Here is a 6000-nt window from a genome sequence, read left to right as displayed (position 1 = left end):
CTTTGGGACATCGGGACCGGTACAATTGCTCCTGTCTGTAGCATGGATTGCACCAACTGTTGAACATCCAAAGCCTTGTCCACGTTTTTCAGAAGCCCTGTGCAAAAGAATTGATGGGGAGGCCTTCTGCGGAAGGAGAGGGTGTACCCCAGAGAGATCACTTCCTTCACCCAGGAATCTGTGATAGTTTGACACCAGTACTGGGCGAACTAAAGAAGTTGGCCTCCCACCCTGGGGTCCTCCAGGAGGAGGACCATCCCGTCAAGCGGAGGGCTTGTCATCAGGCTTGGCAGCCGGACGTCTGGTACTCCAGGGCTGCTTCTTAGGCCTGGCAGATTTCTTGGTGGTGGATGGCCTGGGAAAGGACTGAGTTCTAGCCTTACCTGGGGCCCGATAGGTCAGAGAGGATGGAGTCCGAACCCTCAAAGAGGCCAGAGCAGAAGACAGACAAGCCGAATTAGCTGCTGCTAAGGTATTCACAATCTTGTCCAGATCATGGCCAAACAAGACTTTACCGCCATAAGGCAAACATTCCAACCCCTTCTTGGATTCTGCATCAGCTCTCCAAGAACGGAGCCACAGAGAACGGCGAGCCGCAATGACCACCGAAGAAACCCTGGCATTTAGTAGGCCAATATCTAAAGCTGCCTCATTTATATAGGTAGCTGAATCTCTGAGATTTCCCACCAGATTCAGCTGTTCCCTGGTAGCATTAGAGGCTAAGGATTTTTCAAGGCTATTAGCCCAATATTCCATGGCCCGAGCTACTCAGCAAATGGCCATAGCTGGTCTGCACGCAGCCCCCGAAAGGGAATAAATAGATTTAAGGCATACCTCTACCTTCCTATCTGTAACATTTTTCAGGGACAACATGGAAGGCATAGGAAGTGCTGCACTTCTTACCAAGCACATGACATGAGAATCCACGACCGGTGGTCTCCCATTTGGAAAAATAATTCTCAGCAAAAGGGTAAGCAAAGGCTAGACGGTTCTGCGGTTGATACCACTTTCCAGGTGTTTTCCAAGCTACCTCCAAGTGATTCACCAATTGGTCAGACAATGGGAATGTAGCCTAGGTCACCTTTTCTTCCATGAAATATGCATGCCTAGATTTAGGTGCAGGAGGCTCATTCTCCTCAATGATCAGGGCTGCTTTTACAGCTTGTATTAGCCCTGGAATATATATATTAGACTTGACCCCCACCTCCAGAGGAGGTAGCTCAGAGTCAGACTCATCCAAAAGCAGTCCATCATCAGATGACATATCATCATCGGGATCCTATAGAGTAGATAGCGACGATAGCAAGACCCTTTTAGCTAGTCTGCTGATAGGTGTGTCCTGCTGACGCATCTCTGTTGCACCCTGCAATATAGCAGGAACTGTATTAACCCACTGAGGGGGCAACACCTGTGAAGGTTGCAGCAGGTTTTGCACTGGCAAAAGGTACTCTTATTGAAAACTGAACTGTGGACACATAGGAGGGCCTGCTAACCGCCCTGCAATGGTTGTTAGTGCTTTTCCAAAGCACTCCCATGGTGGCTCCTGCTGAATGGCAGAAGCCTCAGAAGGACCCAGTGCAGTGTAACACCGGAAACATAACTCCTCAGAGGCTATGTCCCCTGCCCCTAACACCGCTGTACATTTTTTACAGAGCAGGTTAATAGGGGTTAACTTAGTCATATCACTCTCACTGCCAGACATAGTAAAGAGGATCACTTAATCAGAGACTGAGGGCCTGATTCAGACCCGCTCACAAGCGCTATGTGCTCGCAAGCGGGTCGATGGTGGGGCATTGCGCATGCGCGGCATGCGCAATGTGAACGCGCAAGCCCCGGAGCAAGAGAGAAATTCTCTTGCTCCGGGGCTTGCTACAAACGGGGCGGCTGTCGATGTTGATCGACAGCTCGCCCCATTTTGTAGGCGGGGTGGGGTGTGGCTCAACAAGCGGAGGCGTTCCTGAAAGAACGCCTGCTGTTTGTGGGCGGCCCTACTGACACAACCACAAGGGTCTCGTTGCAAGCCCGATGGTCGCAACCATCACCTGGCCGCTCACTAAAGCTATGGGTGGTCACCCACAGCTTAGCGAGCGGCCAGTAGGCCGGGGTTTTAAAAACAAAGTGGCCGCCCTGATTCAGCTAGCGCTCGCTTTTGGCGAATGGCTCTGAATCAGGCCCTGACTCTCAGCTGCGACTTGTGCCACACCCGCACCACACCGGTGCTTATGGCCCAGAATAGGTACAGGGATAGCAACAAAAGAATGATAGTTTATAGCAAAGAAAACAGACAGACAGTGCTAGCATACAGTCGCAAACAAATGCAGAAAACAATAATACCTGCACTTAATGGCACTTAAATCAACTACAGAGACTTAGCATCTAGTAGGACAAAAGTGCTACATACACTGACCACCAACAAGAGGTATGTAGGGGGACCTGTACTCTGCACTGCCTGTGGAGATCAGCAACACACAGCCAGGAGGCTGACCGTCGAAGCACTCATGGCGGAGCCAGATACAGGAAACTGTCACAGTGGAAAGGCGTGTTCAGCAGCAGGGAGGAATCGGCTGTTAGAAGGCTGCCTCCCCTGGCCAGGGTTTAACTCCTGGGACGCTGGAGTGTTCCGCAGAACTCCAGTTCCAAGTCCCAGGCGGCTTAGTGTGGACGCAGGACTCAGTGCCTGGCCACACTTGCTGTCATCCCCAGGGTGTCCCCCAACCCTGGAGGAAAAAGACTGCGTCTCGGCATGCACCACTGCGGTGCATGTCGCTTACTTGTGTCGAAGCTGGATAATTGGCGGAGACAAGATCAGTTTAAAATTGGATCGCAGCGATGCCATCTTGCGACTGGCCGCAGGACGCCATCTTGGAAATGAGATCGCAAGACGCCATTTTGCGAATGGCCGCCTAAGCGCCATTTATATAAACTCACACTTTAGTACATGTGGCGATATTACTATTAGCATCATGCAATTGCATCTGTGACCATCGCCATAAGTTACGGTGATTCATCAAAAGCCCATTTCATGACTTTACGTAGTTTGGGTGCTCTGGATAAAATGTGTGTATTATTATAATTCCCCTAAAGGATATATTTCAGAAATGGCTGTACAGTATGTCAAAATTGGATTGCATTAGCTAAACAGAGCAAATGGCCACGTGACAACTAGCCTGTGAAGACAAGCTTCATGGACATAACGTCTGCTTTCACTCTAGGTGGCCCTGCTTGAATACAGCAGGAGGGTCGTTTGTAGCACCTTACATTAGCAGGCTTCCTACAATAAAATACCTTTAAAGCCAAGAGTGTTATCTGAGGTTTGGGTCTTTTAGCTATGCTAATTTGCATCCACACAGGCCCTGGGAGAACAAAGACCAGTATTTTGGAGCCTGAAAAGGGTGGGGGCTGCTGGGGCATGAGCAAGTCATGGAACTATAATGCTCAGCATTCCACACTGCTAGGTGTTCTCATACATTAATACGCACAATTGCGCTTTTAACTAGTCGCATATTAGCGAATGCATAAGACCCTGTATGAAAACGCTAAATGTTAGCTTCATGCACACGCATCCGCCCAAAGTTAACTAGCGTCTTTACATCAAACCCCACATACTCACACAGTACATATTCACATACAAGGTTCCATAAGCTTTAAGGTATAAGATTCAAGTATGCACATTTACTATAATTGCTATGAAATAAAGATTATTTTGTAACTAAGGTTTTATACGTGATAAGTAAGCCATGTTTGGTATTGTACTGATGCGGACTAATTTTACAGTATTCCGGTAATATCGATGGAGAGATCGCAACATGCATTCTCAACTTATGGACCGCAGAGACTTCAAGCAACAAAATGTACATTATATGAACAACTGTTAGGATTTGCATGGGGCGGGAAACCAGAGACCACCAGTTGTTAGAGGCTGGATCGTGTCTATTTGAACCAACCTGTTAAATGCCTTGTAACATATGCCCTCTCCTTTAGGACCAATGGTATTAGCAACAAACTTCTCTATTGTGTTGTTTATTTCTGGGGGGTATAAATATGTGTGCTCTGACCCTGGGTTCCTAGTCTTCGTGCTGAATGCTGATTGACGAGGGGTTTCTTGCTGATGCCTAACATCTAGACCAGAGAGCGCTGCGTATGTTTAATTGTACTTGGGTCTGTATAATCTCTTTGCACTAAGATTTTATGAGGATCATAATAGTGTGTAACTGCTGTACTTTTACTTGAATAATACTTTGTGCTTTGGAACCACAGGTTCTAGGTCTGGAGTCTTTATTTACTGGATGACTGTGTATGCAAATTAGCGTAATCCTTAGAGGTTTATAGGCAGGATATTAGAAGGTATAGGCAGGGGTATATAGAGGTTCAAATGCAGTATCTTAGTTAGGGGCTCATAGTGAAGTCACTTACCCACTCACACGGCACTTATGGTTATCGATTTCTCACCAAAGGGTGGAGTGGCCACATGCAGGGTTTACCTGCAACCGCTTGGTGCTGAGAGATCGCTACCCATTTTCGTGTGAGCCAGGGACGCTGACTAGAATCCAGGGACACGAGAAGAAAAAGTTTGTTTTCCTTTGTTGGTAGAACCTAACATTTAAAGGGGTGCCGCAGTATTGAATACGCGGCTGAGTTGCAGTTTTGCGCACAGTAAAGACGCACTTTTGTGTACGCAGCTAAAGGTTGTCATACAGTTGTGTGGTAGTCGCATGATTGTGTATGCGACTGGTCACACAATAGCGTATACGTACTTCCGGTCGTGCTGCCACGTGTTTAAACAAAGCCATTGAGGTTTACATTCTTTTCAATTGTCAATATCTGGGTTAACGTGTATTTTTCTGCGCAGGAAAAAAGTGTGTAACAGTGAGTATTTGTTGGTAGGGGTAACTTGTTCCCTAAAGTTAGAGGTACCGTATGACCTTTAAGGGCTAAGTGCTAGCCGCTCGGTAAGCAGCTTACCGTTCTATACACAGTAGCAGGTGTACATGTTGTCTTTGTTGTAGAGAGGTGCGTGGAAGTAGCCGACTTAAACTTCCATAGGTGTGGAAGTTGCCTTCTTAAATCTTATCCGAGTGGGTTGAGTAGCCTTCTTCAAATCTTCACAGGTGTGTGGGCGCTGCCGTTAAATCGTCCACAGGTAAGTGGAAGTATCTTGAATGTCTTTCACCAGTTTAAATCTTTACTGAAAAACATAGGAGTTGTCTCAGAATGGGAGCCATGCAACCAATAGAGATGTTAGACAATGATGTGCTGCTAATGGAAGCGCCATTTGGATCGGCCCATCGTATTATGCATACTAAGTACGGTGGAGATGGAGAGTGTTAGACCGTTTCCCAGAATTGGTAGTTTTGATAAAGATGTATTAGATAATGTCCGGGATCACATCAGTCTGATGCGCTCCCGAGAGAAAAAGGTCAAATATTATGAATGTTTAAAGTTGTGGCAGCATGAAGGGGATGCGTGGCTTAAAAATGCGTAAGCAACGTAAACTAGCGTCGCGAGCACATTGCCAGAGAATATATTCGCGATGCTGAATTGCAATGCGGGCGAGCTGCAAAATGGCGCACACATGCGGCAAGGTAGCGTTGTAGAAGGTATTGCCAGCAGTTCACGCACACCATCTCCACCTTATGTGGATGGAGGTGCAAGTACAGTTATCAAAAATACCCATAAAAATGTAATGTCTGCCATTTCCCATGCTGTACAGATGATAGATGCTGCATCTTAACAATCACGAGTGGTGCTGCCATCTCCATCGGTAACAGCAAGGGAAGTGCTAACACCCTCTGCACCCGTAAAGGAAGTTGTTAATACCATTCGTAGCAGCAACAGATTAAACCCCCAGCCAGATAACAAGGTCAAAGGTAGCAGCGCTACCAGTCTGCATCCCATTCAGACAAAAACTGTTCCGAATGGAAATGAAGATGCGAACGGTGTAGTGCCCACAAGGGAAGTGGTAATGCATTGTCCTTGGACAAGAGCAGAACTAAATTCCAT

Source organism: Taudactylus pleione, unplaced genomic scaffold (assembly GCF_031769625.1).
Source record: "Taudactylus pleione unplaced genomic scaffold, aTauple2 ptg000330l, whole genome shotgun sequence".
Lineage (NCBI taxonomy): Eukaryota > Metazoa > Chordata > Amphibia > Anura > Myobatrachidae > Taudactylus > Taudactylus pleione.
This window is presented reverse-complemented; position numbering follows the sequence as displayed.